Below are 13,700 nucleotides of genomic sequence, written 5' to 3'. Positions count from 1 at the left end.
AATTGGAATAATTTCTCATCACAGCTTCACCTTTCCAGGAACTGCGCTTTAAGATGTTAAAAATTTATGTTTGATATGTACTTTTTTTTCAGTAACTGATTAGTAGGCTATAACAAGAACAGCAAATAAAATTTTTCAGCATGCAACAGAAACCAATTAACTACTCTCAGACATACGTGCATTTCTGAAACCTGCTGAGGGTCTGTGTATTTTATGACAGTAGACACCAAGTCAAACTACATATGAAGACAGAATACAGAAAATTCTGATTTGGTATTATCAAATCGGTAATTGGTATTTTTTGTATTACCAGTGCACATTTGCATAATCATAATGCTCCCATTGGACCCATCTGACAAAAAGTATGTGTACTGTCATTGTCACCAGCTTTCCAAAAGCAGTCAACTAAAAGACTAAAATTCCTTTAGACTGCAGGAAATTAGGAACACAGAAACAGCAAGCATTCTGTTGCACACTCTTTGACTCCAAGTATCAATGAAACAGCTCTACATTCATAAAACAAGGAAAGCTACTTTAAAAAAAAAATCCCATCAAAAGAAAAAAACATCCCATCTGGAAATAACCCTGTGGGCTTGCCACCTAGCCAGTAACTTTTCTGCATGCCAAGTTCATTTTATGACAATGTAATGAAAATTAGATGTACACTACAGAGCCAGAAAGTAGATCAATCAAGATATTGACTAATGTGATACATTATCTTTTCTAGTTAAGTTTTCTCCTGAAAGAAATGCATGTCCCACCATTACTTTCCTATTTCAATATTAATAACTTTTGAATATTGGTGTAATAAACTATGCAACACAACTTTTAGGTCTCCCTATTTGGAATGTCTTGCTGCTAGTTGTCCTCACTGAAAATTAATTTTCATTAAATTAAAATATTGGAATGGAATTACACTTCAATTGTTCTTGCTCTCATGAAGTATTAATAGCGTCTCAGCTGTCAGTTCCAATTTTCTACTGTTTCAAAGATACAATTTTGTTGAATGCAACAGAAGAATATTTGTTTTCTCCAGAGCAGAATGTCTTTGGGGTTGTCTTTTGGATCAGAGATAAGGGCAAATAATAATAAAAAATTTAAAAGAGCTTAACATCATTAATAAGAAAGGATGCAACTGTTTCCTATTATAGTCTTCCTATTTAAAAAAAAACAACACACCCTATCATTACATTATGACTACAGCTATCAAGTGATAGAATTTCCTTTATTGTTTCCTGTTCTTAATATTATTGAGTATTATTAAGCAGTTGTCTGTTATTATCCAACTGCTACCTTTTACTTCAGCAGTGGCTTCCTTCCATAAAGGCTACAGCCATTCCTGCACATAGTGACTTTTATGTAAATAGGGGACAGTTAAATTCATCAGCTTAAACTGAGGAGTCTGAAATCTAGTTGCAAGATCTGAAAAACATAAAATCTTCTGAAAGTTAGATTAATCTTAGACTGAAGAAATCTAGTAAATTATTTCAACCTTGAGCAGTATAATGCTTTGTGATATTGCTTGGCAAAGCATCTTGAAATTCTGAGTTATCTATACAAAGGTTAGCACTGTGTTTATGTTTTAAGGGCTATTTTCTCAGCTAACACAAACTAGCATAACTCAGCTGAAGTCAAATTGCTATTGCTAAGCCAAATGAAAATACCCATTTAAATAAAGCCAATTCCCAATACATTGATGATCTGATTTTACAGTTGTCAGCTGTCAAGACACCTGAAATTGGCAAACTATCACAAGCGTGTGGCCATATATGAACATGGGCAGTGTGCTACTTAGAAAGAGGTGAGGTCAAAGGAAAACTTTATTTATTCTGGTTTTCTTGTTGTGTTTAAGAAAATACTGCTACTACAGTAGTGATGAAATAAAATTTTGAACATATCCTAAGCTTTTTTTGTGATTGTGGAAGCATTTTATGTTTTTGAGGGTTATTCAGGGTGTTTTGATGGAGATATTTAATATACAAAAATAATAAGGAACAGGTTTGCAACTGAGAAGTAGAAAAGATTTTATTTATGGAATGATCTGCATTTACTCTTTCTCCTTTTCATATCTGTGACTGCCCAGTGCCTGGTTTCTAGAACCAGTGCTGTTTCTGCACCAGTGCCTCAGGTTTATTTGGGGAGGAAAGGGAGAAGGACTGCTAATGATCTCCCAGAGATAAATGAAATTGCTGATTTAGTCAAGCTCATTCTTGACCTTGACACAAGATGGGACAGGCAAAGGGAAGAGCTCAAAATAGAGCAAGTGAAAGAAAGGAAGATCAAACAAATGCTCAGGTCTGGCCAAGACCCCCCCCACATTCAGCTAACACCTGGCTGAGTTAGAAAACATGACCAGCCCAACCTTCCTGTTGGAACCGATTGAAGCTGTCAGCTCCCGGCTTGTCACCCACTGCATCAGGAGGCCCCTGGGCTGCCACAAGAGCCCTAATTAGGCAGAAATGGCACTTCGGCAACTGACCCGCCAGGACCTTTGGCAAAGCATTTAACATCATTAGTTAACATTTTTATTAAAAAAAGTGTGAATGTAAATGAACAGCCAATGCATTTCAATAGGGTTTGTCGGTGGCTCTGCACGCCCCCCCACTCTCCCAACCACACACACACTTTTTTGCATGAATAGTTCACTTGTTTTCTCTAAAGGGGGATGGGGATGTAGAGAATGTTTTTCCAAGGGAACTAGACATGTTCAAAGCAGAAGCAAGGTCTTAAACAATCAGACACAAACTCTTGCCTTTTGGGGAGTGTGTTGGTGAGTGAACAAACAACTAAATGCAATCTTACCTGCAACATGCCTAAGGGGACATCTGAAAGGGAAAGTACGCATAACCCACACTGGAACAGATACACAATCACATATTCACCTGATTGTTCTAAGTGTATTCATTGTATTTTTGTTCTTTTCTGTTACATCCAAGAATTGGTACCTAATCCAGTAAGACCGCAACCCTTTGCCGGAGCTATCAAAAGCTACAGCAATGTAAAAGGATGAATGTCTATGAGTACACTGTCCTTTTCTTTCCCTGTAATTTTTTTTAATCATTGCACATTGCCTTTGACAGAAGATTATAAAAAAAACCCACACTCACATATTAACAGCCCACCTTAGTTCAGACTTCACTGGCAGCAACTTATGTGTGAAAAGTTATTTATTCATACAGAAGAATGTACAGCCTTGAGATAGTTTATTAGTTCTCAATTTTTTCTGCAGGTTCTTTAACTAAAGAGTTTCTGTAATTTATCAATACTGGAACAAATCTTATCTTTGGAGATAAGAGACACATGAAAATGAAATAATTGCAAACATACTTTTTTATTAAAGAACTTTATTAAGTTCCTTTGAACAGGACTTGGAAGGGTCCCCAGATATTTTATGTCTGCTTCCCATGTACATGCCCTGATCCATGCTCCTTTTATTTCTTTTGAACCCATTAGCTCCCTCTTCCTCCAACAAAACTTAGCACTGGGGCTGTTTCCTTAGGCCATATAAAGACTGTATATATTATCTTAGGTTTTGGAATTTGCTTCCCCAATCTATAACAGCCATATGTTGCCAGCAACACTTTTGTTCCACCAAAGAAAAGATTTTTTCATTTCTTAGGAAATGGTTCCATTACATTGTAGCTGCATGGACTCTCACTTATACCTTCTAAAGTAAAGTACAAAGATAAGAGATTAAAAGAGATCTTCCACATAAGGTACTTGGGATGAAGGTGCTGAAGGTGTTGGTTCAAAGCCTAAGTTATTAGACTTGCTCTGCAGCCAATGGAAGTCTCAGATCCACATATTAGAAACCAAAATAACAGTATTTTAATTTTCTCAAATATTGGCATATCCAGAGGTTCTGGTCCCTAACTGTTTCCAAGCCACATAAATGCCATATCAGGAGAAAAAAAATACCCTTGGCTGTGCACCTTACTCCTGTTTGTTCAGTTTGTTTAAAAAAAGCCAACCTTCCCCTTCATCTCTGACCTCAGTACAAATGGAGAAGCACTGCATTTCTATACATCACCTGATGGAAACCCAAAAGACCATCTCCTCAGACTACATCAGATGCCTCAAAAATCTCCCATTCTGTGACTGAGATGCAGCAAAGGTTGTATCCAAAAACCCAGAATAAGGCTACACCAGGACATACCTCTACCCCACAGTACAGATGCAACCACCGTTAAGCTGTTCAGTTTCTCTTTAGGAAACTTCTGTCTTGTGTTTGTGCTATGCCTAGTACAAAAAGGCCTGATCAGAACTCCAGGACCTCTGCATTAATAATAACATTCATACACAATGACAAGATTTGTACATGCAGAGAAAACAAAAAGAATGTTACAGACATACATGGTACACATGAATATGCTCACACACACAAGGACTATCTGTTCACAGGATGGGTAAAACCTTCTCCTTTGTAAATGCTTTGGGATCTATGGATTATGTCACATATGTCCTTACTGTCTTTGGGTGGGTGTATATGTACACAAAACAAGTACTTTCATTCTCTTTTCAAAGACATCTAGCATTCTAAGACACTTTAGAAACAGTAAAGCAATATGGACTTCTAAATATAGATTTTTAAAGTACAATACCAAGTCTAGAAATCCATGTGGGAAGCCTGGCTTGATCTTCTGACTCATCTCTGAGAGCAAGCGAGCAGCTAATTTTGGTGCTATTCAAATCATAGTTTACCAGTGAATTAACAAAACCAAAATCCATATATTTCTTTCTAGAGCAGAAATAAGAAGACATAAATATTAAAAAATATGTATTTGCCAACAATATTCACATGGTCACATGCCCATCCAATGATGCAGGTTTTTTAAAGGTCATAAGCTTAAAAGCAGTGTTAGTAAAATGAATAAATGCTCTTTAGGAATCGCCAAAAAAGTTGAATCATAAAAAGCTCGGAAAGCTGGTAACAGTAAGGTGTCTATCTCTGACCCCTTTTCCCACCTCATGACTATTTTCCAGTCTAGTTCTTTATTATGGCTTCTCCTCTCCTGCTAGGAACTAGAGGGGTGGGTGAAGGGAGAGAGGTGACAGATTATTGAAAAGCTCATGCTCCATGCCTAGTTTCGGCACATTTTCTGCAGGTGCCTTGTACTATGGCCACAACAGGCTCTGGAAGAGGGGATTCAGACCTGCCACAGCTACAGGAGGCAACTCCACAGCTTTGTTTTACAGGCTAACTTCATCGGCCGCTGTTCTGAACCCTGCAGCACAGGCACCCATAAATGAGATGAGCCCCTTTTCCCTTTATTTGTTCCTCCCTCTTTTGCCTTTTTTTTTTTCTTTCTTTCTGCAATGATTTAACTTGATCGTATTGGTTCCTTTCTAGTGGGGATTGCTCCAACGATCAGATAAGATAATTGCCTGTAGAATACTGCTCAGCAACAACTATTACATCCTTGGCTGAAAATGTCAGAGCAATTGAAAGCTCTTAGTGAAGTTCAAGAACAAGGAGGCAAAAAAGAAGCAGCTCCTGTGTACGGATGTATCTCTGTATATACAGCAAGTTTGCAGTGGCCAGCTCTCTTGGATGATCTTGCTTTATAAGCACCATTTTCAGCATTTTGTATTTTCATTGCTTTTTTAAGCAACTAAACAAGATAATCATGCTCCCAGCAATTAATGTAAGGAAGCATTTCTCTCATTTACTTTGGATTTGTATGTCATTTACTTCAGCTTTGGAAGAAAATGCTATATAATCACCTGTTTTGCATTTTCCCTGCTTCTTACTCCATTTCTTAGAAACCAAACAAATGCAATTTCTCTTTGATCTTAAAATACTGTCTGCATACAGAAGATGCTGAGGGAAAGCCTGGAATGGCTTGACGAAGTGGGTGGAGTTGCTGAATAGCGCTGAGTCTAATGCCATTCTGATTTAGTCACCTGCTAGCGACAGTGACTTGCCAAATCCTCAAACAAGACAATGTCCTGGGTAGCTCTGCCCTGTAGCTTTATGAAGTGATAGCTGAGAGAAGAACACTAAACCATAAAAGGTCATGTAAATATCAGACTCTGTTTCTAGGTACAATTAAAATAATGGAAACAGTTTGGGACAGTATCTAATTCATTTCTTCATGTGAAACACACGCTGTCACTTCTAACAAACGTGATGTTACACACCAACGAACAATCAAGAGTGCACCCAAAGACATTATGCTTTTTATCACTAAAGTACGTAGGCTCTAAAGATTCTATATGAAATCAAGATCTCCATTTATTTGAATGACAATACAAATAAGCAGGAAAAAATCTACACTTCTAAAAATTTACTCAGAGCAAAATTAGAAGAACCGCACAAAACCTCATCCTTCGTATTTTTCCAAATCATATTTTTTCTATACTACATATGCACTGTCACCAATAATACATCATCACAAAGTCAGAAACATCAGGGTTTTTTACCATAAATTCCATAAAGAATAAAGAGCTTTTCAAGCTTTTTAAGAGTTTTGCAAAAAGGATGGAAAGCTGGATCAGCAACTGGATCACTACAAGCTTTTCATATACTGAGTTGCTGAGAAATCACTGTAGGGAAATTCTTTATTCTTTGGTAAAGAACTTCAACACAGGCAAATACAGGATGGTTGTTTAATGTAATATCACCAGATTAAAAGCACTCAAATCAGTGTGACTGATATCTGGAGAGATCCAGGCTCCAATCCTGCAATATAATTGAACAAGGCTTGCACTAGCATAACTACATTAAGCAGAGAACCAGATGCACAACCTGTTTACACACTGAATATTTCACAAACTGAACTACTATTTTAGAGCTAATTCCACAGTTACGTTATATTATATGGAGCTATATGCGGTAGGGCTTGCTCCCTGATAGTCTAAATGAATTGTAGTATAAGTATCCAGTTAAACTAAGCAGTGACTTCTAAAGTCCATTATATAACTTACTCAGAATTACTTTAAAGCTTTTGCTGGATCATATGTTTTACAGCAGTGAAGTAAAAGGATTCAGCAGATGCGAAAGATCATTTCCTCTTACTCTTTTCACAAGTGTAGTTTGAAAACTCAATAATTGCAATAGGCTCAATTTTTTCAAACAGACAGTCCCACAACTTGTTTGTCAAAAATAGAGTGGCAATTCCATTTAAAACTTCAACATCAAGAACTGTGACATGTGAAACTGAGAATAACTGATCTCTCTTTGTGTCTGAAGCTTAGGCTAGGAGTCTGACTCTGGAGCCCTTGACAGAAACTCACACTTCTAGAGAAAAGCTGCAAGTGGTAATTGCTACTGATGCTTGTCCTGAAACAACATGGCCTTTGAATGAACTCCCATTACAGGGCAGACTACTGCAGCAGTTTCACAAACACTTCATGGCAGTCCTGAAAAAAATGACCATTTATAAGTAGGAAACACAAAAGAAAAGCTCTACTATCTTCTGACAAGTAGCCAAGGAATTTAAGATGTTCCTGTGCTCTTTTTCTTGCTTGTTAATATTCAATGCTCGCAGAATATGGGCGGAATTAAAATACAAAATTGCAAATTGAGAGCTCTGCTCTTTATTAGGATATTTTGCTGCAAGCAGGCAGCAATTCATCTCAAGTTAAAACCTAAAAACCTTTCAACTTGTAGATCATATGCAAAAAACAATGCAGTGCTTGGCATACACTGGAGGTCAAGAGTAGATGATCCGATAGTCCTTTGCAGGTTTAAGCTTGTAAGTGCTAGGATACCATTTAACTTTAAAACAGAGTGATAGTAAACACTTCTCAAAATAATTTCATTGTTATTTATTTATACACCGCTTGCACTGCCAGCATGTTCTAGGTTATGTGTGATGGACTGCTTCCCTCCATGTGAATGGAGCAGGTAACCAAGAATTAATAAACTGGCACAGTCAAAAAATGTAAACATTTTACACTCTGACACATACAGACATGTACCTTTGGTACTACTCTCAGATTGATCACTAGGCATCAGCACCTGACAATAAATACATTCTCCTTCTTTGCTGAGAAAAGTGATGAGTTTTATGATGGATGTTTGGACATATAAGGTGTACTGATTGCCTTCTGGTTGGAGCCTGATGTGTTTTACATACTGCCCTCACTGCTTCACAAAACACACAATTGCAGATGCACTATCTTGCTCCACTTCTAGAGGGTTTTCTGACAAAAAAACCTTTCTAACAGTTCCTCCCCTCACCTTGCTTTCATTAGCTATCTGTAAGAAATAGAGACTAGCAAGCAACAGTCCCATATCATGGTTAAAGGTACATTCTTATCAGTGCAATATACAATGAGTATTTTCAGTGGATACCATGCACGGTTTTTTATAAATATACAAATCCTGACAGAAATCTAGAGTCTGACACTGAATTCTAATCTTAATCACAATTCCAGTTATGGTCCGTCAAACCATAATCTTTCTTACACTAACATCATCAAATACACCATAACCAAACACTGTTATGCAATTCCATCAGTGCAATTAATGCAATTACTGGAGTAAGTCCTGCACAGGACACAAAGATAATTAAGGAACTGGAGTATCTTTCATAATAGAAGAAGCTGAGACTGCTGGAGCTCTTCAGCCCAGAGAAGAGAAGGCTCAGGGGGCTCTCATCAATGTGCAAAAAACCACACGGGAGGGAATGAAGAGGAGGAAGGCAGACTGCTCTCAGTAGCGCCCACTGGCAAAACAAGAGGCAGGCGGCACAAATTTAAAAATAGCACACTCAGTGTAAGATGAGAATACAATTTTTGTTCTGAGTGTGGTCAAACACTGGAGCAGGTGGCCCAGAAAGATTATGGAGTCTCCCTCTGGGAAGATACTCAAAACCTGACTGGGCACATGGTCCTGGGCAACCCACGTGAGCTGACCCTGCCTGAACAGGGCAGATAGAGTAGATGATCTCGGGAGGCCCCTTCCAACCTAAATGATCGTGATTCTGTAATTTACATCATAATATAGCTTCAAGAAAGAAAGATCAAGTTTTGTGAAAACTCGTTTGAGAGCTGTACCCTTGTGCTCTAGGAAACTGAAATATTGGGTTAATATTAAACAGCATTTTCTTCTAAACATCATCATGTTAATTACCTTATTTATTTGGTATAGTACTTGATCATTCTGTAGCACCAAAAATATTTTCCAAAACCAAGTCATATTCAGAAGTAGAATATTTCTACTTTTGCCCATATGTATTTGATTCTTAAAACATGTTTATCAATGTTTACAGAAGAAAATGAAGGGAGGTTTTGTATTAGAAAATGTCACTATGCCTGTATCAGCCACTGCTTAATTTTAGAAAATAGGGCTATCTGAGATCTGAACTAATCTTCTCTGTGCAAATGCACCATCCCTGACTATTTCTCCATCATATTTTTCCAAAACACTGCAAACCCACCAGACTGACTTCATGTTCATAGAACTCTTTAAATTTCAAGCCATTCTGAAAGAAATGCTATGGATTTACAAGTCTCATCGACTTTCAATGGAAGTCAAAGGTATTCAAGCTCACTCAAAATCTGCTGCTTTCAGTCAAGACACGCTAGCTTTTAATAAAATTTTATCAATACACAGAATTTACAAAAACAGTATTTTGTGGATGAACACGCACCCAAGCAGTAATGCCAGTCAACAGACTGTTTTTTTACAAAGTACGGTATATTTCATTGAATCAGCTGGATGTTATTCAAATGTACGGCTGAGTATCTTATATGAAACCACAAATATTATGTATTCTTCAGAAGTCATACTCTGAAAAGCTTTTCAGTTTACAATCACATCTAGTTTCAAAATGTGCATATTTTTTTAAGAATAGGAGCAGTACTTCCTTTTCCTTTTATTTTCACTCATTTTTTAAACTAAATGAGTCTTGAACAGAAGGAAACTATTAAAGATAAAATTATCTATTTTCCTCTACTTCCATTGTTATCTACGTAATTCATGCAGCATTTCCTTAGTCTCAAGGAAACTATTTAAATCTTGTTTATAGCAAAAAGTAGGATCAAAATGTTTATAAATGTAATATAACTTTCATAAAATATCTGAAAATTTGGGGGGGTATGCAAAAAATACTGGCAACAGGAGGCAAGATTTTTGAAAAAAGAACACCATCTTTTTGAATTAATGAAACCTAAATTAGTGCAATGGAAAAAATTAAGTCAGTTATATATTCGTATGATCTTATGGGCTTATCCCAAAATGATAGTCAAGCTTTTGCTCCAGATGGTGCAATAGTGTTTGTGACATCCACTTTGAACTGCAATCTAGTTATGTGTCAAGCAGGAGAGTCTATTATTCACAGCATCAGTGCTGGGGAAAGAAGGTTAAAAGTTCAAGACGTGCCCCAAGTGATTAAGGTTGCAAAAATCAGGAGAGATACCATGGGGAAGAAAAAATGCCATTTGTCCTTTTCTTCCTTACTCAGTTTGTTGCAAAAATATGTGTTTAAGCAAGAAAATCATCACAGGAAAACCCCAATTCTCAGTAGTAACACAAAAATTACCCTTTTAAAAAAAAAAATCCTTAAACCTCTCTGCTACCAGCTTCACTTTTCCTAGAAAGAAACAGAAAGGCTTCTCTTACAATCTGTTGGCAAGTTAGAGGACTTGAGAACTCAATTAAAATGATTTCTCACTCATGATATTCACTTCAACTACTACATACTTGTAAGTTACTCCGATTTCAAACTTTATTTTTCATGTATCCCACAGATCACCACCAGTTCATCTGCACTAGTCAGGTTTCACTTCTCAGTCATGTAAGCTTTTGATCTCCTAACCAGTAACAGACAACCCACAGATTGTTTCCAACCACCCCAAAAGTTTCTGTATTTGGAACTGCAAGTACTGCTTCTCAAATGGTTCAGCAAATTTAAGGGGTTTCTAAGCAAATATAAAAGGAAAGAGGAAGATGCATAGCCTGAAGGGTGAAGCTAAAAAAATTTGGGTTCAAAAATATCTTTTGCAAAGTTCTTTATAGTAAGAGTAATGAATGGAAACATTTACAAAAAAAAAAAGATGCTTTAGTGCTCAGAATCTTTAAAAAGGATATAAAATAATTCTTTTCAGAAAGGTATCTCATTTCAACACACAGGTCAGAAAAGTCGAAAAGAGTGATTCCCTTCTAACTAATACATTACGTTTTCTGCCTGGTGTTTGAACTGCAGGTTCAGACTAAAATATCAAGAAAATCATTCAGACCATAAAAAAAGAGATGGATGAATAAGAAAAAATTCTTCTGATCTATGTAAAATTAAGTTTTTCTTTACCAGTAATTGCCCAGCCTCAGAACTAGAAAACTTAAGTGCAAACTAGATGATCTTTAAGGTCATCTCTGAGTTTGATTGCTGGCTTGTATAAATTGCAATTTTATTATGGCTACATTGCCACGTATCTTTGAAATTATACCAATACCTCATATGCAGCAACTGATGCATAAGCACACATTTTTATTTTCATGTCATGGAAAATATTTAATGTGAATTTCACAGAGCCTTGATAACATTCAGACTGTGTACATACTTGTAAGTGTATTAACATTTCAGAGTATGATATTGATATGCTGACAAAATATGCTGACAAAAGTCCCTATAATCCATCATGTCAGGGTCCCTGAGCAAGGTAGGCTTCAATAATGCCTTAAAGTTCCTAATGGTTACTTCAAAACGCACAGACAAATCATATAGTAAACTCCTGATATCCCAGACTAAACCTTGCATCCATCAATAATCTATGCGTTACATTAAAAAAATCTACACACTACAAAAACCAATTATATCATAGAAATTTGAGGACAATCTTCTGTAAACTCAAAAATCAGCTCAAAAACTTGTCTTTAAATACTGTGCATGCCAAAACACCTTTAGAGTTAGGATGATAAATCAAAGCCTATCAGGTCTCACACTTTAGTTCAACAGGTTCCTTCGGAGAAGACTAGGCTCACCGTCACACAGCAGGAGCTGAACAGACGCACAGGAAGAATCCTCAAACTTTAGAAAGAAATTAGTACTAAAACCCAGTCAACCTGAAGCAACCATTGGAGTGGAGAATAATTACTCAAGGCAATTGAACTCTTATATGAGTACTCTGGAAATTAAAACAATAATACTAGAGGAAAAAGAAAAAAAAAAAAAAGAAAAAAAAAGAAGAGCTAAACACTTATTAGAAATTTCCATATCCAGTATATATACTACTCAAGTTCTTGGAAGTTTTGTATCTATACTCAAAGCCCGATCTAAATGTTATATACCAAAGCTTTTGTTTACTCTTGTGCATAAAGTTATATTTAACTTTGTTACTGAGCTTATCGTTCATAGAATACAGAATATAAAGAATTAAAAGAAACACTACAGAAGCATTTTAGGTGTAAAAAGAAAAAAATCAGCAAAAGCCTTTCTTATTTAGGAAATTAAAATGCCTCAAAAACAGTAACACACAAGAGTATTTTTACCACCAACAAAAAAGGCAATTCTGATTTTATTAGAAATGTCACGTAGTTTCTATGTACCCAGACCTGACTTCAAAGAAGACCCTGTCAGTGGAATGAGCACACATTACTCTTCTGTGAAATCCTACAAGAACACAGATGGCAGTGACACCATGATCTTAATTGATTTAAGGGTCAAGTTTATATCTTTAAAGTGACATTTTAGAACAGAAAAAAAGCGAATCCTTAATACAACATTTAATTATACTTGTTTTATACTTGTATTATACCTGTTTTTAGAGTGCCCAGGATTAGCACCGCATATAAATACTCAAGTGAGATATAAAGCATCTTGTGAAAAAAAGAACACACACAAAAAAAATACATCATCAGTGAGGAATAGCTGATCATAATTTATTTCCTGGCAGAAAAGTTATAGAAAAGGCAAGAGGTGACAAAAAGATATGTACAGCTGCTTTTGATAGAAACAGAAGACCCATTTCTCTATCCACCCAAAATACTACATGATCTGAAAGATTTGAGGACAAAATTTTCTGAGAAAACATCAAAACACAGTGTTACAGAACACCCCTAGGAAAGTGATAATTGCAAGCTTATACAGATGGTTTTGTACATTTTAATCTAAGTGAAGCATCTTCATTGTTTAAAAACAACAAAAGAACTACTGTAGGGCATAATCTGTACCTGGTCATTTCTCAAAGGCCAGAGTCACACCCATCACAGGCATTTCCTCACTAGGTTTGTTCCTTGGGGCTTGCTACATACATCTTGATTAAGAAAGTTTTTAATTACACCTTAGCCTGTTAGCACCATGGGGCAATAAAACTAAGAGAAATAGAACTGAATTCTTTTAATTCAACACAACTGTTAACTAAACACCAATTAATTACACCCACACAAGCCTAATGAAGATAATGGGGTTGCAGAGAGTTCACCAATGGTGTGAAGTGGCTTGCAGTATCCTAACCTTAATCAGTTAACTATCATAGGATAAGCCATCCTCTTTCTACATGCTTACAATTACTATTCCCGTTAATGGAAATTACGTGGCCATACAGATAATTCATGTAACATTCACTTGATCATGAACCAAAGAGATAAAATACTTGAGAGGAATCCTCACTAGCATTTCAAACAGTTTCTTTAAAAAAAAAAAAAAAAAGAAAAGAAAAGAAAAAAAGGAGTGCAAAGTTATTATATGAGTATCAATCTTCTTCAACTCATTGCTTCTTTCCTAAAGGCAAAGCTGATGAGTTTCTTTCCCCAG

This window comes from Falco biarmicus, chromosome 9 (assembly GCF_023638135.1).
Source record: "Falco biarmicus isolate bFalBia1 chromosome 9, bFalBia1.pri, whole genome shotgun sequence".
Taxonomy (NCBI): domain Eukaryota; kingdom Metazoa; phylum Chordata; class Aves; order Falconiformes; family Falconidae; genus Falco; species Falco biarmicus.
This window is presented reverse-complemented; position numbering follows the sequence as displayed.